Genomic DNA, 21,568 nt, shown 5'->3' on the forward strand with positions numbered 1-21,568 from the left:
ATTTCAGCAGGTATACCAAATCTGCAAATGATGTTCTGGAATATGAAAGTGAACACATCCGCGTCTCTGATCCTGGCCAAGGCCTTAGCCTCCACCCATTTACTGAAGTAGTCCGTGGCTACTATCAAAAATCGTCTCTTCCCTGATCCTTCGATGAAAGGCCCGACGATGTCTACGCCCCATTTTTCAAATGGCCACGGGCTATCGACAGAGTTTAACATTGTTGCCGGCGCGTGTATCTTTTTGGCGAAACGCTGACATTCTTCACATCGTCGGGACATTCTTGCGGCATCCTGTATCATCGTGGGCCAGTAATATCCTTGCGTTTTGGCTTTGTCGGCTAGTGATCTCATACCGCTATGATTCCATGCGTCCCCATAATGGATGTCATTTAGAATTCGGTGCCCCTCTTTTCGAGATAAGCAACGTAGTAACGGTCTGAGGAAGGATTTCTTGTACAGGACCCCATCCCGAAGATCATATCTTCTTGCTTTGGAGAGTATTTTCCTAGCCTGTTTATGGTCCGCGGGTAAACTTTCCTTTTCGAGAAACGCATGGATCACCGTTCTCCAATCATCTTCGTTGCTGAAGTCTTCGTCTTGCTTTGCTCTTGACAGGATATCTTCTTCGTCAAAATCATTATGGATGTCTTCTCCTACATGGTCTTCGATATTTTCTTCCATCACATCTTGATTGGTAGCGAAGGAGAATTGAGATGCAATCGAAGGCTCGTATACCCTTGCTATTTTAATACCTTCGGCATTTTTATCCCTCAGCATGGATGATATATATGCTAGGGCATCCGCGTGCCTGAGGTCCCTTCTGCATAAGTGCCGGAACTTAATGTTCGGGATTTGTGATGCCAATGTTTGGACCAAGGCCATGTAAGCTTAAAGGGTGTCATCGTACACATTATACTCGAGCCCTATTTGCCGTATGACAAGCTGCGAATCACTTGTCAGCCTTACATCGGTTACCCCCATCTCTATTATTATACGTAGGGCATGTACGACAGCTTCGTATTCAACAATGTTGTTGGTATGCTCTTTGAATTCCAATCTAAGTGCCTGTATAATCCTTTCTCCAGTTGGGGTGATAATGACAATACCTATTCCTGCTCCTTTCTTATTTTTAGATCCGTAGACAAAGACTTCCCATTGTCTATGACTCGCAGGTTCGAGGATATCCATTGGATCCTTGATTTCTTCCTCGGCTTCTGGTATTCCCTTTATCTCTTCGTCGTTGTCAAGGGGGAGGTCTGCTAAGAAATCTGCCAGCACTTGGGACTTCTGAGAATGTTGAATTTCATGAATGATGTTGAATTGGTCCAGATGGGTGTTCCATTTGGCTATTCGGCCCACTTTTCCCGTGCTTTTGAGGACTGCTTCCAATGGTGCTTTGCATGGTACCCTGACGAGGTGAGTTAGGAAGTAGGTTCTCAGTTTTTGGGTAGCCCATACCAGTGCGAGGATGAGTTGTTCAATCTTAATATAATTTATTTCCGCGGGATTGAGTGTCTTGCTGACGTAATAGATAGGCTGTTCTACCTTTGTATTGGTTTTGACTAATACCGCGCTGAATGCGTCCTCCGTTGCTGCTATGTACAGTGCCAAAACTTCGTCAGGGTCTGGCTTCTGCAGGATCGGGATTGAAGCTAGATGTTCTTTGATTTTTTGGAATGCTTCCTCGCATTCGGCGGTCCATTCGAACCTGCTCCCTTTTTTAAGAATATTGAAGAAATGTTTGCATTTGTCCGAAGACCGTGCAATAAATCTGCCCAACGCTGCTATGGACCCATTGAGCTTCTGCACTTCCTTCAGATTCTTTGGGGACGGCATCTCTACTATGGCTTGAATCTTCGCTGGGTCTACCTCGATGCCCCTTTTTGTCACCAGATACCCGAGGAACTTCCCCGAGGTGACACCGAAAGTACATTTCTCCGGATTCACTTTCATGTGATGTTGTCTCATTGCTTCGAAGATATTCCTCAGGTCCTGGTGGTGATTTTTACGCAGCTTGCTTTTGACGAGCATGTCGTCCACGTAGACTTCTAGGGTTCCTCCAATCCATGGCTTGAAGATATCATCGACCATCCTTTGGTATGTTTCCCCTGCGTTTAGGAGCCCGAAAGGCATTCTGGTATAGCAATAAAGGCCATGTGGGGTATAAAACGATGTGTGTGGCTGATCTTCTTCTGCCAGGGCTACTTGGTTGTAACCAGAATATCCGTCCATGAACGACAGCTCTTCGTACCCTTCAACTGCTTCAACCAGTTGATCTATGCTCGGCAGGGGATAGCTGTCCTTTGGACATGCCTTGTTGAGATTAGTAAAGTCGATGCATATTCTAACCCCTCCATTTTTCTTAGGAACAATGACCATGTTGGAGATCCAGGTAGGGTACTTGACTTCCTTGATAAATCCTGCATCTAGTAGCTTCCGAAGTTCTGTTTCTACCGCCTCATGATATTCTGGAGCCACTTTTCGTATTTTCTGCCTGAACGGGGGCGTGCCCGGTTTGATGCGTAGTTCATGTTGGATTACTTTTGGGTCAATCCCCGGCATATCTCCTAACTTCCAGGCGAACACATCCGCATATTCCTTAAGTAATTTGGTTAAGGAATGTTCTCTTCCTTCGTCCATGATGGTCCCAATTTTGACCATCTTCGGGTCTTCTTCCGTTCCTATGTTGATTTCCTTTACGGGTTCTACTGGTGTGAACACAGGCTTCGGGTTTCTGAGGACTGGGGCGCTCTTTAATTGCTATTTAGCGTGTTTCTTCTCTTCGCTGGTTGTTGAGGTACTTGTTTCCGAGCCTTGGACATTACCATCTTTCGTCAAGCCTTTTCCTGTAGTTTCCTTAAGGAATAGGTCCACGGCTTTCTCTCTCGCGGTTTCTTGATTTCTTACTCTTCGGATTTTTCACTGCTCTTCTTGCTCATTGTTGATATGATCCTGAGTGGCCTGGCACTCTCGCGTAGCGATTCGATCTCCCTTGATCTCCATTATTCCCTCAGGTGTTGGAAATCTGAGGTATTGGTGGTATGTTGCCGCAACTCCTTTGAGCTTGTGTACCCATTGTCGTCCAATAATGGCGTTGTAGGGGGAAGGGGTGTCCACCACACTGAATCGGGTATCCAGTTTCATGGGCCCTGCGTTAACCTGTAACACGATGTCTCCCAAGGGATTCGTGGCTGCTCCATTGAATCCGTAGATGGTGTGATAAGAGGTCATCAACTGTTCATCATGGAGCTTCATCCGTTTGAATGCATTATAGAATAGGACATTTACAGAGCTTCCCCCGTCTATGAGGATCTTTTTGAGGTTACATCCAGCTACTGGTAATGTTAGGACCAAGGGATCGTTATGGTCTTCCATATCTTCTTCGATATCCTCGGCATCGAAGATGATAGGAGATTCCATCCATTCTTCGTGTTCGTCCACCGCTATCCCATCGACCTTATATAACTCGCAGCGGTCTTCGAATTGCTTCCGTAACCCTTTTCCAATCTGCGCTGTGAGTGAGGGCCCTGTGGCTTCGGAACACGAGATGGTGTTGATTGTTCGGTTTTCTTCCGGAAGTTGGACTGGTTTGGTTCGTTTGGATCTGTCCTCGGTAACCTCCTTTCGTATGTAATGTTTGAGCTCTCCCGCATCAATTAATTTTTGGATCATTATTTTAAGGTTCTTGCATTTTTCGGTCTGGTGTCCGTTGAAACAGTGATACTCACAGTAATCTTTAGACTTCTCGGATCTCGGGGGCTGCTTTCCCTTAGACCATGGCCACTCTAAGTTTTCCCTCCCTTTGATCTCTCGTAGGATACGAGCATATCTAGCGTTGAGTTTCGTGTAAACTTGATCTTCGAATTTTCGGTCGCCTGTTCTTCGTTCATCCCTCCGTTCCTTCCTATCTTCGTGAGGTCTCTCATCTGAGCAACCCCTTTTGGCCCCATTGGTTTGTTCCGCTGAATTGGTGCGGTGAGACCTCTGCGGATATGCCCTCGGGTTTTCCCGTTGAATTTCTTCAAGTCGAGCGTGCTTCTCGATAATTATTCGGAGATCTCCTTCTGTCTTGGGAACGCTCCCGTGAATTTCAACAAATAGGGACTCATTCGGTCTAAGCCCCATTTGTAGCAGTTGATGCTTACCACTGGGTCCACGCTCCCTATGGCTTGGCAGATCTTATGCCATCTGTTTGTGTACTCCCTCGTGGTTTCCTTGTAGCCAATTGCTAGTGAAAAGAGCTTATCCATCCCGGTGTTTACAGTCTTGTTGTACATGTATGTTCTTAAGAATTTCTCTGCGAGTTGGTCGTATGAGTGGATGGAGTTTGGTGGCAGATTATCAAACCATGATAACGCCGATCCCTTCAAGCTTGACGGGAAGTATCTACAGAGTACGGCGTCGTTCTGTCCCCATCTAGCTAAGACACGGTTGTAGTACCGAACATGTGCAGCAGGGTCGCTGGATCCATCATAGCATTCGAACGTCGGGACAGGGAATTTCAGTGGAATAGGGGTGTTGGCCAAGCGATGCGTTAAGGGCGTGGAGTTAGCTTCTCTCATGACCTCTTCTAACCTTCCCCCACCTTGTTTATTTTTTAATTGCCTGATCTCTGCCATCATCTCATCTCGTAGTTCCTCCATTGCGCGTTGGTGCTCTAAATTCTTCAGCTCATTACCGTCTGACTCTCCATCGTCATAATCCGAGTCGGATACACTACGTCTCCTTGTCGCGTCTTCATTAGCCGCTAGGACGACTCTACAGTCTTGGTTTGGCTCTGGTGCTTTGGAGCTTGCTTCATCAAGTTGTTGGCTGGTCTTCGTGCTTAGAGCAATCCGCTCCTTTAAATCTTGATTTTCCCTGGCCAACAGAGCTACAGCTTCTGCGTAAACCTGCTGGTTCTTCCTCAGTTCCTCAAGCTCAGCCATTAGTCGGTGTGATTGGTTGGACCCCTGATTGGGAGTCCCAGCGCGTGCCGCTACAGCCGTGGTGCCACCCTCCTCCATGGTTTGTACTAAAGGTGGCAGGGGTTCAGCTTCGGTTGCTGGTGTTTCCAAATTGGAGTGAGCGCCCCTCTGCGGTGCCAGAGCCGCTGGTATGGTTTGATTCTGATTATTTGTTAGCGGCATTCCAAAGGTTAGAAGGTGCGCGGGTTGGAATGTTCTGGATTCATCCACCCTTTCTCTTGGTTGATTAAGTTGACTCATGGCGAAGGTATTGCTAGCCTCCGCAGCCTTCGGGACTACCGCAGCCTCCCCGTACTTTATCGTTGCTGCTCTGAGAGCCGCCGCTGCAACTGAATTAGCGTTCATGGGTGAAGTGATTTCTGCCGTATCTTGCCTTCGATTGGTCATTTTAGATTTATCTCCTTTCTGCTTGCTTCGGGTGATGATCAGGGTTGTCCTGGGTGTTTCTTTTGACAAAGCTTTGGATTTTCCTGCTTCCCGCGTCTTTTCCATCACGTGCCCTTTTGTTGATAATGAAATCTCGCGTAAACTTGCCTTCTTTACTCACAACACGTTCTCTCTGCATAAGTTATTTCAAACAACAGAAACGGGAATATCCGCGTGAAGCGGGTTAGTTGGCGAAATACAATTTTTCAAGAGGGAATTAATACCCGCAGGCTATAAAATACGGGTTAGAGTTTTATTAAAGGAGATCCTTAGTATAAAAACTACGAAAATTGTAAATCCGACGGCTTAGAACAATAACTCTTATCGAAGACCAAAGGTAGGTTTTTGAACATAATACAGTTAACGAATTATCTATACGGTCCGAGCTGATAAAATCAGAGCAATCATATGCCAAATTAAAATTAAATCACAGGACAAGATAAATCTTTTACCGGGACGAAGTCCCTGTTTCTAGCGCCAAATTGTGAGCACACAAACCACGCGGGGGTCCGAACGCTCACAATCAATCATTATCATCTAAAGAGATTATGATGATGGTACCCTGGTGTTGATTCATTGGCTCAAAACCTTCGGGTTTATCATGGCCTCATCCAACAACTCCATGCGTGGCGTTTGTGCATGGGATATAAGTATTAAGGAAAACAAAACATATAAGCAAACATGCACGGAGCTAAATGAATGTAAAGTGCTGAAATGTAAATAAGACCAAGGTTTACGTGGTTCAGCACTAAGGCCTACATCCACGGGGTTTGTTGTTTTACTATGTTCTTCACGGTTACACGAATAGTTGAATGACTTTTGAGGTTTACATGTTTCTCTCCTCTAAGGGATTAACTTACCCTTACTATTTCTCTCTCTCTCTCCTTCCCTTCCTGATATTTTCGATCCCCTTTCCTCTTGGTGGAGATTGGGTATTTATAAGGTTAGAACGTGGGACCCATCTCTGAAGACCGTTGGAACCTTATCTTCTTGTGTCCTTGCGTCCATCACGCGGAGGTCTGCGTTTTCCCCTTGATCCCGTAGAGGCATCCTCGCTCGTTCCACAGGTTGGTCGACACGTACACTGCTCAGAGTGTTTAATGTGGGTAGTTGAGGGGTCTGCTCGTGTCAGACAAGTGTCTTCTGCCCCTGTCAGTCCGTGTCAGCTAACTTTCTCTCCACCGTTGATCTTAGCTCCTCTTTTGGGGATGAGATAAAGTAACTCCTCGGGGTTTATTCGGTGTTTCGTGACGCATCATGTTTTGATGTTTTGGCCTGCATGCTTTCCACGTACCCTTTTATATACACGTGTCTGATAGTGAGATATATGTGTACACATGAGACTTTACCATTGTAGCGAGAAACAGAGAGAGCTCGTGGCTTTTGTCGCGAGCTTCTGTTTTTAGTTTCATTTTAATTCCTTCTTCTCTATTTATTTGCTAGTATTTTTAATTATGAGTAGCTAATCTTTTAATTGGTTAGGGATGATTTCAAAGTCCTGAACAATGAAGCATTATTTTCTTTAACCACGTTTATTTCGAGTTTTATTTTATTGTTGATTATTTTTATTATTTTTAGTGTCTAAGAATATTGAGGGGTTATTTAAAATGATCAATTAAATTAACCAATCAATATTTCTTCTACTAGTTTAGAGTTGTGTGATACGCATAATTGTCACATCAACTCTTTACATAGTAGTAAATCGCAAGAGCTGACAGAGGGATTTTGTTAAGCAATTGTATGTAAAGATAACACTAGTAAGCAGACCGAGCCTATGCGTCTGATGCTGGGATCAACCTGATTCGTAGAGTGTAAAGCATTCGACTAACTTACACCTTGGGAGCTTATTCTTGGTGGGTTGGTTGGATAGAAGCTGGTTACTTTTAACAACTAGAAACTCACTGCTCTTCGTGGGAACGAACTCCTTGCCATTATATTACCAGTTAATTGTGTGGAAAAAACTAATTAATTTGTTGCGTAAACGACGCACACCAAATTTCCATTGATTTCGAAGAATTATAGCAGCATCTATAAATTTGATTTTCTGTAAATTTAATCTACCAATTACAGAAAACATCCATGGATCTAAACTTTTCTCAAATAAATCATCTGGTAGTTCAATCGAAGGAATTTTTATTCCTTCAACTGAAGATGATTTTGCAGACTCAGTTGATGTTTTAGAACCAGTATTCATTATAAAACACCTGAATTAGTACCAAATAATCCCAGAAAACATGATGATTGATGTAAAAATTCAACAAATTCACCTGAGATTAATGTTGGATTGCACAGAAAACAAGATTGACGAAGAAAATTTTCTCCGAGTTGAACTCTGGATTGCACAGAAAACAAGATGAAAACGCTAGATGGATATACTTTATTCGAATTATTGGTGTTAATCCTATACGAGATTGCAGGAGAACAAAGCTATAAAAACAGGCGTAAAGCTAACAGAAAAAGGATGATATCATACCCCATCATTACCTCAACCTTAGTTTCAGCGAGATTGAACAACCACCACCATCACCATCTGCATATCCACCTGCATCCACCAGCATACATCCATCAGTTTGCATTCATATACCACCTGCATTTACCCACTACCATTTACGTCTCCATCTTCACAACATACCATTCCACCACCAGTCTTTTGCATCCCACCAGCACTTCACAGGCAATCCATCATCACCTGCATATTCACCACCATCCTTGCATACCACCAGTTCCCAGTACCAACTGCATACATCACCAACAACAGCTGGAGTTCAGTTCCATCCTCCATTCACAACAGAAACTTCCATCACCAGCATTCCACCTGTTCGCAACAACTTCAACCCGCAACAGTGGCAAAACAGCAGACCACCTCCACAATTGCAGTCTATACTTCTAATTCATATGTCGTCGCCGTACTACCACCCGTTAGCATAAGTTCCACCAGTCCACCTGTTGCTGCCTTGGTTTGCTCGTTCGGTTTGCTGTTACAGTTTCATATTTTTATTCTCTTTCATTATGAACTCCAGTAGCTAATTGCATTTGATTAGGGGCGATTTCGACGTCCGAACATGATTCACAATTGATATTTAAAAGAGCCTATTTTCTTGCAATCTGTCTTATTATTGTTCATTCTCTACCGTGCTAATATTGCTTATGTGAATTGTTTATGAATCGTTTAAGTTGCCAATTAGATAGTGAGTCCACAATTCTCATACTAATTCGAGAACTCTTCGACCCGTAATTGTCTAGATGTTCCGAGTACAAGTAGTAATGTGCGAGTATTGATGATGGGATTTTGTTAAGTATTCGTATGTATTGAATGACACTAGTAGGTAATTCATGCTTTTGAATTTATCACTAGGAGCAACCTTATCTCGTAAAACTTAATGCACTTGTTTAAGTCACACCTAGAGAGCGTACTTCTAGGAAACTTGACAAGTAGAATCACGTAGTCGAGCGCTTCCGTGTCCCGTGAACTTAGGAGATAATAACGGAATAGTTGAGCGTACTAATTATTCTAGGGTTGTTAGTAACAAAGTACTTTGCAGAAACTAGCTATATCAATAAGATTCATGTTTTGTGACCGAGAAAGAGTCTTTGATCATTCTCATCCTCATCGTTTGCTTTATTTGTTTTGCATTATTCAGAAATTGAATTAACAACTTTAGCTCAACCCTTAGGAACGAACCTGCTTGTCATTGTACTACTAGTTAGTGTAAGAGAAGTAAGGAATTTATTTTTGCGAGTTTGACACCTCGTCAAAATTGGCGCCGCTTCCGGGGAGTAGTCGGTAGTTTGATTTGTTATTTCATTTTCTATTTTTTCATTTAGTTTTATTCTTTGCATTTACTAATTTATCTTTTTAGAATTTTATTTTCAGGTGCTATAATCATTCATTTTGCGTGTGCACAATTGGGAATAAGAGGTAAGTCTCTAAACGAGTTGTGTGCATAATTTTCAAGATGTATCATTTTGGGAACAACATATATGGTTCACAAGACCAAGCATACTATGGTAATAATTCTGATTTTCAATCTCACTCTTACAATAGCTTCCAACCATATGTGGGACACAATCAAAACCAATATTTTGGTTATGAAGACTAGTCTACAAGACCTTGAGATTTTTCTCATACATCGCAACAACCTTTTGGTGGTTATGTAAGTGGACAATCACAAGGATGGAGGGATAGTGAAAAAGCGGGGTACAACAACCTCACCCAATATTTCGATTAGCAATCTATATGGACTAACTCTAATATAGTTTTAAGAGAATCAACTAGACAGTCAGACTCAATCTTAATAAAAAGTATATCAAGGAGTTAATATCTCTATCTCTCGATTTGATCTTTACTCAAGCAAATGGAAATCTGCGAGTCTTTATCAAATACTAGAGAGATAAACTTGGATGGTACCAAAGACCAATATCCAAGTGTCAATTAATGTAATCAACAACCAAAGGTTGGATATTCTAATTGATTGATCTTAACGCACAACCTATGATATTTCAATTATATAACAAAATATAATGCAGAATAGAAATAACACAGACACCAGAAGTTTTGTTAACGAGGAAACCGCAAATGCAGAAAAACCTCGGGACCTAGTCCAGATTGAATACCACACTGTATGAAGACGCTACAAACACTAGCCTACTATAAACTAACTTCGGTCTGGACTGTAATTGAACCCTAATCAATCTCACACTGATTCAAGGTAAAGTTGCGCTCCTTTCGTCTCTGATCCCAGCAGGATACTACGCACTTGATTTCTTTAGCTGATCTCACCCACAACTAAGAGTTGTTGCGACCCAAAGTCGAAGACTCCAACAAACAAATCAGTATCACACAGAAAAGTCTATGATAATAGATAAATCTGTCTCCCATAGATAAACCTGTGAGTTTTGTTCCGTCTTTTGATAAAACAAGGTGAACAAGAACTAATTGATAACCCGGACTTATATTCCCGAAGAACAGCCTAGTATTATCAATCACCTCACAATAATCTAAATTGTATGGTAGCGAAACTAGATATTGTGGAATCACAAACGATGAGATGAAGATGTTTGTGATTTATTTTTATCTTGCCGTATCGGGGGTATAATCTCAAATCAATTATTCAATTGAACTCGTACGATAGAAAATTGCAAGATCAGATCGCTCAACTACAAGAAAGTAGTTTCGTCTGGCTTCACAATCCCAATGAAGTCTTTCAGTCGTTAACCTACAAGGTCTCGAGAAGAAACCTAAGGTTAAAGGAGAATCGACTCTAGCAAAACAAACTAGTATCACACAGGAGGTGTGGGGATTAGTTTTTCCAGTTGCTAGATGTCTCATTTATATAGTTTTCAAATCAGTGTTTGCAATCCAAGTTACCTTGGTAACAAAGCATTCAATAATCACCGTTAGATGAAAAACCTGATTTCTCCAAGCTAATATCAACCGTTAGATCGAAACTTAACTTATCACACACAAATGAAATGTATTCATTTAGGTTTGAGTAACCGTACCTAAACGTGTACACTTAGTTGGTTCTCAAATAGTTAACCAATGGTTAGCCATATGAGAACTTTCATATTAACCGTATTCATCTTTCTCATAACTAGTTCAAATGACTCATAAGAACTAGTTCAAGAGTTTTTCAATTGCTTAGGTCTTTATTCATAGACACAATTAAAAAAAAATCGGTTTGATTCCCTTGAATCAATTCATGAACAATATAGCCACGGTTTGCAAAGATTGCATTCCTTATAATTTATTGTTTTAAGTTCATGAACAACCGATTTGAGAAATAACCAGCTTGAGTACTCGTACGGGTGTGCGTACCTTAGCTACCAGATTTGAGTTTACAAACTCAGCAGAAATTTTCGTTTCGAAAACTTCTGTGGGTACGTGTACGGGTATGCGTACCTAAGGTGCCTGGTTTACTAGTTTGCAAACTTACAAACTCAGCAGAAATTTTCTGTATGAAAACTTTCGCATGTACGCGTACGGGTACGCGTACTCAACCTGTCTCCTTCACCAATACCGCATGCACACATATGCACGCACTTGGTTTCCGGCACATGGATTTATACACTAATGTACTCACAATAATGGCTATTCCAAACCCTAGTTGTTCTTCTTAAACAAAAACAAGAATCAAATTATTTTAAGAAGTTTCCTAGATAAATAAAGAGCAATCAACAAGCCAACATTGAATACGAGCTAGACATCAAACAGCTGATTCGGGATCCTTAAGCAGTTTGAGATCTTTGAGCTTGTGATTGACAGTATTCTATGCTCCTTCAGAATGGATATCTTTGTTGAGAAGTCCCTTTACATGAGTTTTCATGAGAACAAGGTCAGAATTAACCTTTTTCAACTCAGTTCTTACCATATCAAGACACTTCATTGTATCAACAAGTTGTTGTTTTGCATCCTCAAAGTTCTTGAGAAAGTCCACAACCACTTCATCTGAAATCTCTTAAACGTCCTCAATATCTAAGTAGGAATCAGGATATTGAGGAAAAGACCTTTCAACTTCAACAAAGGTTCCCTTCTCTTTATCGAACTCGAAATATACCACATTATCAACAAAGTCTTCAGGTAAATCCCAAGAGCAAGAAGAAGACGCCATTGATAATAAGAGGCCTAGAGTGATATATCTCAACTCAATAGGAAGGGTATATAAACGATTTCGAACAGGGTTAGGGTTTACAAATACGGTTTGCGAACCTAGAGACCGTATGTAAACCCATAGGAAGGAAGGTCCACAAAGACCTAACTAAAAAGGCTATTTGTGAAGATAGTCTGCACAATACCCATGCATCTCAGCTCTAGGGTCCAAAACAAGGGGCAAAGAATAAAAACAAAGGGCAACGAAAGAACACGCATAAAATAAATACTCATGTAAAAGTGTTTGTGATTGACAATCCATCTAAGAACGATAAGAAATTAGCTAGATCATCAGGAACACTTGGCCAAAAGTATACCTATTCAATTCTCATTCAACTAGGATTTTTGTAAGTGAGATTTCAACCTTGTGATTAATTTACACAAGTATGAGCCTTCAGATCATTAAATGAACATTGCCTTTGGTTATCCTTCTTTCTTCGAGACTTTGAAGAAAAACCATTATGATGTGAACATTTGTCATAAACATTGATGTTATCAAAAAATGACCCATAGTATCGGTTCTTACCAGAAGATTTTTGGTGAGAGATGATTGACAGCCTGCTGACGATTTCTTTATAACCCTTAATTATCTCCTTTAGGTTATTTCTTATATCATCATTTTTGCTCTTTTTCCTTGATACTTTGTTCACATCAACAGAACTATTATCTCCTCTGTAGCAAAAGAAGGATTTCTGATCTTTTCTTAGACGGTTTTTCATACGTCTGTAATGCAACTTTGAGAGACCCATTGAACTGATTTTCCTGGTAGGATACACATGATGAGTACTGAAACCATTTGGTTTACACATACTATTGTCAGTTACACCTTTGAGAATTAAGTCCAAGGTGTGTTGAAATTGAACAAGGTTCTTGTTATTCAACATCGGGTTCCCTTTTTGCACAATAGGCTCTTTTGACCTGCAAAAGAGACATACTTTCTGATCAAACGAGTGATTAGAATGTTTCGTGTTGACATCTTCATCTAAGGATTTTTCCTCCCATGTGATGTGCAACATCCTTGAACAATGAAGGTTGCAGACAATTCCGGTTTTACTTTTGAACCAGGAGCACTTTTGGTTTTAAAAGAAGTAGATGGTATAGTGGATTTTTTGAAACATCCTTGAATCGAGAGTTATTCAAATGATGTTCAATTTCCAAAACATCCTTTTCAAGGGAGTCTCAAGAAGGATTTGTGAAAACAGAGCTTCTGTGTTTTTGGAATTGTCGTCTCTTACTATACCAAGAAGAGCGTTGACATGTTTTTTAACCGATTAAATGTATCAGCTTGGATTCTAACAAGATTTAAAATCAGTTCACTCTCTTCAGTTGTTTCCCTTTCATTAATAGAGATAGACTCCTTTGAAGAATACTCGGAAGGACACATGTCAGTGCCTGTTTGTCTCATCAGAACACAAGGTTCGTCTACATTTGAGATTGAAGAATCTTTCTCTTTAATAGATTTAGTTGAGACAGAACTTTTGTTTCTGATGATGCGTTTATCAGAGATAGTACTCTTTTCCATAAAGTCAGATCGCTACAAACACAGACTTTTAAGGTCTTTAAACGTGTTTGCCTGCTCTGATACCAATTGAAAAAGCGGGGGTACAACAACCTCACACAATATTTCGATTAGCAATATGTATGGACTAACTCTAATATAAATTTAAGAGAATCAACTAGACAGTCAGAATCAATCTTAATAAAAAGTATATCAAGGAGTTAATATCTCTATCTCCCGATTTGATCTTTACTCAAGCAAATGGAAATCTGCTAGTCTTTATCAAATACTAGAGAGATAAAATTGGATGGTACCAAAGACCAATATCCAAGTGTCAATCAATGTAAATCAACAACCAAAGCTCGGATATTTTAATTGATTGATCTTAACGCACAACCTTTGATATTTCAATTTTATAACAAAATATAATGCGGAATAGAAATAACACAAACATCAGAAAGTTTTGTTAACGAGGAACCCGCAAATGCAGAAAAACCCCGGGACCTAGTCCAGATTGAACACCACAATGTATTAAGCCGCTATAGACACTAGCCTACTACAAACTAACTTCGGTCTGGACTGTAGTTGAACCCTAATCAATCTCACATTGATTCAAGATACAGTTGCGCTCCTTACGTCTCTGTTCCCAGCAGGATACTACGCACTTGATTCCCTTAGTTGATCTCACCCACAACTAAGAGTTCCTACGACCCAAAGTCGAAGACTTCAATAAACAAATTTGTATCACACAGAAAAGTCTATGATAATAGATCAATCTGTCTCCCACAGATAAACCTATGAGTTTTGTTCCGTCTTTTGGTAAATCAAGGTGAACAGGAACTAATTGATAACCCGGACTTATATCCCCGAAGAACATCCTAGTATTATCAATCACCTCACAATAATCTAAATCGTATGGTAGCAATACTAGATATTATGGAATCACAAACGATGAGACGAAGATTTTGTGATTTGTTTTTATCTTGCCCTATCGGAGATATAATATCAAGTCAATTATTCAATTGAACTCGTACGATAGAAAATTTCAAGATTAGATCGCTCAACTACAAGAAAGTAATTTCGTTTGGCTTCACAATCCCAATGAAGTCTTTCAGTCGTTAACCTACAGGGTCTCGAGAAGAAACCTAAGGTTAAAGAAGAATCGACTCTAGAAAAACCAACTAGTATCACAGAGGAGGTGTGGGGATTAGTTTTCCAGTTGCTAGATGTCTCCTTTATATAGTTTTCAAATAATGATTTGCAATCCAAGTTACCTCGGTAACAAAGCATTCAATAATCACTGTTAGATGAAAAACCTGATTTCTCCAAGCTAATATCTTTCAACCGTAAGATCGAAACTTAGCTTGTCACACACAAATTAAATGTATTCATTTAGGTCTGAGTAACCGTACCTAGACGTGTACACTTAGTTGGTTCACAAATAGTTAACCAATGGTTAGCCATATGAGCACTTTCATATTAACCGTATTCATCTTTCTCATAACTAGTTCAAATGACTCATAAGAACTAGTTCAAGAGTTGTTCAATTGCTTAGATGTTTATTCATAGACACAATTGAAACAAAATCGGTTTGATTCACATGAATCAATTCATGAAAAATATAGCCTCGATTTGCAAAGATTATATTTCTTATAATTTATTGTTTTAAGTTCATGAACAACCGATTTGAGAAATAAGCAGCTTGAGTACGCGTACGGGTATGCGTACCTTAGCTACCGGATTTGAGTTTACAAACTCAGCAGAAATTTTCGGTTTGAAAACTTCCATGGGTACGCGTATGGGTATGACCTAACGTGACTGGTTTATTAGTTTGCAAACTGACAAACTCAGCAGAAATTTTCGGTATGAAAACTTTTGTAGGTACGCGTACAGGTACGCGTGCTCAACCTGTCTCCTTCACCAATACCGCATGCACACATATGCACGCACTTAGTTTCCGGCACATGGATTTATACACTAATGTGCGAACACACTATATATGCTTATATCCATAGTTGGTAATCTCGACTCTACATTTCAATCATTGAAACATTTTTCTATAATGTTATAACAATTGTTTTTCACGACTATCGTCATCAAAGTTATTTCCAATATTGAAACGTCTTCATGACTTGCGTCACGGGTAAAGATGAAAATGGTTAAAGCAAAAGCTCACCAACACGTATTTCGAGAAAAAGATACGCGAGTAAACTCGACTCGAAATAGAAAATGTGTATGTATGAAAACTATCATACTTATACGACTTTGTCTCAAGAGTAGGAGATAGAATGGACTTTTGAGTGACAGATAAGTTCAAGTCTCCACATACCTTTTTGTCGGATGAAGTTCCACTTATTCCTCGAGTAGTTCTTCGTCTTCGTAAGATGATTGCTATGGAGTCTGGAGCTCAACTGCACTTAACTATCCTAGACCGAGACTTAGTAATAAGTAAATTAGAAATCAAGGCATATAGTTTTGATCACTAATATTGACAAACATGCTTGATATAGAAACGCATGCGAGTTCGACCGAGCAGTGCTCTAACAATCTCCCCTTTTGTCAATTTTAGTGACAAAACTATCAATACATATGGATTACAAAATAAATAAAACTTTGTAGCTTCACGTCCACATGCTTTATCTCCTTGGCGCTTCAACATTACTCGAAAACTTTGTCTTTTCCAAGCACTCCCATGATTCCAAAGGTTGTAGGTTCATCATCATAGTTGTAGAAGTTTCGTAGCCATAACAATGAAAAAACAAAAGCTCTCGATCATTGTTATACAGTGTCATAGTATTATTACACAGCATCAAAGTTCTCATATCACAACTTCGACAACAATACTATGGTGATATGTATCACTCCCCCTTAGTCAATACTTCGTCTCAACATGAAAATCACCCCCCCTTACATAATGATCCGAAAATCATATGTATTTGTAGTGTGAACTACATATTAATTCTCCCCCTTTTTGTCAGTAAAATTGGCAAAGGTACGAAAACGGGATCCTAATGAAAATTTTCATGGAGACACTTTAAGACCAAAGAAAAGTACATATCAAATTTTTTTAGATGCAATCATAAATCCAAAGCTAAATGCATTCATCACGGAGTTTATAAAGATACAAGATAACTCCTCAAATATTCCACAGCCACACTCCCCACAAAGATATGGCAATTAAGCGCAAGTTCAAAAGAACTCTCCCCCATTTGATGTCATTCCCGAAAGAACAACAAGATCGACCTTACTTTTACGAGAAACGAAGGATTTCTTTGGACACCAAAACCACAAAATAATTTTGTATCCATAATTCTCTATTAAACTAACCACAAGAGGACCCATGATTAATTTAATCGGAATACACAACCAAAATAACCACAAACGAATCTATGATTAGTCTAGTTGGAAATGCTTACACAAGAAGACTTATGGAACCGCACAGTATATACATAAAATATGGATCAGGGAAGATCAATACTGCGGAATATATAAGGATTCATTCTATTTTCCATCACTATTTGCACAATGACATATAATAGACATAATCCTTATAAACAAAAAATTTTAACCTATCTTCCATCAATAAATGATATAATAGGCTTAACTTTTGTTTGTCAAAAGTTCATCGATCTTGTATCAATACATGCATATCGACATATAACCGAGATAACTTTTGACAATATATGGGACAATAATAGTTCACGGACGCAAACACACATATCCCATAACACATTGCAATATATAAAACCATAAAGATTAATACTGCAAAAAATCATCTTCCAAACCAAACTTTAGAATTTAAACAAATAAATCTAAAAACATGAAGATGAAAACGTTGGACATAGCTATGTGTACTCACAATAATGGCTGTTCCAAACCCTGGTTGTCCTTCTTAAACAAAAACAAGAATAAAAATCTTTTAAGAAGTTTCCTAGATAAATAAAGAGCAATCAACAAGCCAAAATTGAATACGAGCTAGACATCAAACAGCTGATTCGGGATCCTTAAGCAGTTTGAGATCTTTGAGCTTGTGATTGACAACATTCTATGCTCCTTCAGAGTGGATATCCTTGTTGAGAAGTCTCTTTACATGAGTTTTCATGAGAACAAGGTCAGAATTAACCTTTTTCAACTCAGTTCTTACCATATCAAGACACTTCATTGTATCAACAAGTTGTTTTACATCCTCAAAGTTCTTGAGAAAGTCAACAACCACTTCATCTGAAATCTCTTCAACGTCCTCAATATCTGAGTAGGAATCAGGAGATTGAGAAAAAGACCTTTCAACTTCAACAAAGGTTCCCTTCTCTTTATCGAACTCGAAATACACCGCATTATCAACAAAGTCTTCAGCTAAATCCCAAGAGCAAGAAGAAGACGTCACTGATAATAAGAGGCCTAGAGTGATATATCTCAACTCAATAGGAAGGGTATATAAACGATTTCGAATAGGGTTAAGGTTTACAAATACGTTTTGCGAACCTAGAGACCGTATGTAAACCCATAGGAAGGAAGGTCCACAAAGACCTAACCAAAAAAGGCTATTTGTGAAGATAGTCTGCACAATATCCATGCATCTTAGCTCTAGGGTCCAAAACAAGGGGCAAAGGATAAAAACAAAGGGCAACGAAAGAACACGCATAAAAGAAATACTCATGTAAAAGTGTTTGTGATTGACAATCCATCTAAGAAAGATAAGAAATTAGCTAGATCATCAGGAACACTTTGCCAAAAGTATACCTATTCAATTCTCACTCAACTAGGATTTTTGTAAGTGAGATTTCAACCTTGTGATTAATTTACACAAATATGAGCCTTCAGCTCATTAATGAACACTGCCTTTGGTTATCCTTCCTTCTTCGAGACTTTGAAAAAAAACCATTATGATGTGAACAGTTGTCATAAACATTGTTGTTGTCAAAAAATGACCCATAGTATCGGTTCTTACCAGAAGATATTTGGTGAGAGATGGTTGACCGCCTGCTGACGATTTCTTTATAACCCTTAATTATCTCCTTTAGGTTATTTCTTATATCATCATTTTTTCTCTTTTTCCTTGATACTTTGTTCACATCAACAGAACTATTATCTCCTCTGTAGCAAAAGAAGGATTTCTGATCTTTTCTTAGACGGTTTTTCAGACGTCTGTTATGCAACTTTGAGATACCCATTGAACTGATTTTCCTGGTAGGATACACATGATGAGTACTGAAACCATTTGGTTTACACATACTATTGTCTGTTACACCTTTGAGAATTAAGTCCAAGGTGTGTTGAAATTGAAAAAGGTTCTTGTTATTCAACATCGGGTTCCCTTTTTGCACAACAAGCTTTTTTGACCTGCAAAAGAGACATACTTTCTGATCAAACGAGTGATTAGAATGTTTCGTCTTGACATCTTCGTCTTAGGATTTCTTCCTCCCATGTGATGTGCAACATCCTTGAACAATGAAGATTGCTGACAATTCTGGTTTTACTTCTGAACATGGAGCACTTTTGGTTTTAAGAGAAGTAGATGGTATAGTGGATTTTTTTAAACATCCTTGAATCGAGAGTTTATTCAAATGATGTTCAATTTCCAAAACATCCTTTTCAAGGGGAGTCTCAAGAAGGATTTGTGAAGACAGAGCTTCTGTGTTTTTGGAATTGTTGTCTCTTACTATACCAAGAAGAGCATTGACATGTTTTTTAGCCGATTAAATTTATCAGCTTGGATTCTAACAAGATTTAGAATCAATTCAATCTCTTCAGCTGTTTCCCTTTCATTAATAGAGATTGATAGACGCATTTATGTGTCTAATTTGTCCTCAATGTTTCGTATTGTTAGTACTCGTTTTCGTACTTATTATGGTGTTTTGTGTGTTTTTAGGTATTTTTGGAAAATAAATATTGTTGGAAAATTCGGCGCGAAAAGTTGCTCGGAGCACCCCCGGAGGACAATTGCTATACGGACCCCCAGTTTTGTTAAGAGGCACCCTTATTCTCAGCACCCACGGCTATGTGTAGCCCAAATTAATCCACATCACCCATCTTCTCCGTTTGAAACTGGTTTTTGGCGGGAAAAGATACTTTTAGAAAGCAGATTTTCAGTTCGTGATTTGGAGGGGTTATAGTGTGATTCAATGGCTAAAATTTTATGGGAAGACTTGATTGAGCACATCAACGGGAGAAGTGTTTCACGGGATTGGACGTGTTCTCCTGTGCATGGCGTGAGATAGAAGTGTGTATAACTACATCTGAGGCGTGTACATGACGAATTAGAGAGTGCTGGAAGAAGTTTAACGCGTGGTGAAGATAAAAATGGAAATTGTGGCCGTAGAGAATAATAATGAATGAAGATTATTTGGGAGATATGGCGTGATTAAATGAGGCTTAGGAGTATAAATAGATGGCTCCAGGTCCATAGACGGGGATGGTGAGTTTGGGAGAGGAATAGAGCACCACAGAGTCGAAAAAATCAAGCTGCAGAAACTCCATTTCTGCTGCTGCAAAGCTGAAGAACACGAAGAACAGACTTACCAGGACAGTCGTTTTCCAACAGTGACAACGACACTTAGCCGTGGGTCGTATAGCTACAGTGACAGCGACACAAGGATAACAGACTTATTTGCTACAGCGTTTTCGACACAGAGTCGTGGGTCTTAAAGCAACAGTAACAGTGACACATCCTCTGTATTGTTCTTTGGTTTGTAACAAATATAATTGTTACTAACCCGGTTTTGAATTATTTCTCCCTTTTCATCATTTGTAAACACCCTTTGAGCAATAATAATGATTTTTGAGCGTGTTTCCAACAACATGATGAGCTAAACCCTATCACTGGGACAACGGAGGAAGCAACTTTTCATAATTGTGGTAAATCAATTAATTCTTTTATTGACTTTTTGCATAGATTTAATTGCTTTATGATTTCTATTAATTATTTGTTATTTTGTTAGATGCGTCATGCTTAGTTCTAAATACTTTAGATGCGTCATGGTTTTAACTTAAAAATTATATTTTACGAAATCTATTTTTGGCAAAGAACTAGAGTCACAACTTCTTTTGTTTGAGCTATATTGTCTAGAGTTAATGACTGAACCATAACAATGTGAAAAGTAGTGGAATCCCGCGTCGTCTCTTCATCTTGTGACAAATTGTGTATATATATTTTTCCTTATTTTCTTCATTAAGTCTTAAAACAAATTCTCAACAAATCTGAGTGAACGAATCATCTTACTACAATTCAATTGAAAATCACATCAATATTTGGCGCCGCCTACGCGGATTTGTTTATAAATTTGTTTTTAGGTTTTTTCTTATTTGTTCCTTTTTACGCCTTTTGGTATTTCTTGTTTGCTTTCAGATTTGGAACTGAGCTAAAGAAAAGGGGAGAAAGTGCTGAAAACAAAAGCGAAGTCAAAGAAGAAAAGAAAGGAGGAATCCAAAAGGAGTGAAGAAGAAAAATTTTGTATATAGATATTCTATTTTATTTTATTTTTTTTTAGAAACTGTAATTAAGGTTTTTATTTTTGAAATCTTTTATTTTTGGACATTTTTTTTATTTTCGGACATTGAACTTTGGGACATTATTTTTAAACCCTACATAAGGGTAGTTTAAATATTAAACTGTTTGCAGAGAAGGACGGTGATTACGATATCACCTCGGCCCCTCGGGTTCGTACATGACATAGGAGTTGTAGCCCGAGTCGACTACAACGGTTCATCCCCCGTCTGGAACGGGAGGTAAGTTTGTCAAAACACGAATCCCCTGTCAGCGAGTTATTGTCTTCCTTCGTGTGAATATATGTCGAGGAACTGAAAACGGCCGCTTTAATTTCCTAGTAAAGGGCAAGGACTGGCCATACAAGATAAGGGTTCGGATTTCATCACCGTTCTCTTCTTTCCCGCCTTAGGAAAACGATACCAAACGCGAACCTAAGCTTAAAATATTGACTAGAACGAGACCTATAGGGTAACGAGCTTAATAGGAAAGTCGTTCGAAAAATATTGGTTACTCTTTTAAGCATACTTCGAAGTTCATAAT

The sequence above is a fragment of the Papaver somniferum genome, unplaced genomic scaffold (assembly GCF_003573695.1).
Source record: "Papaver somniferum cultivar HN1 unplaced genomic scaffold, ASM357369v1 unplaced-scaffold_35, whole genome shotgun sequence".
Classification (NCBI taxonomy): domain Eukaryota; kingdom Viridiplantae; phylum Streptophyta; class Magnoliopsida; order Ranunculales; family Papaveraceae; genus Papaver; species Papaver somniferum.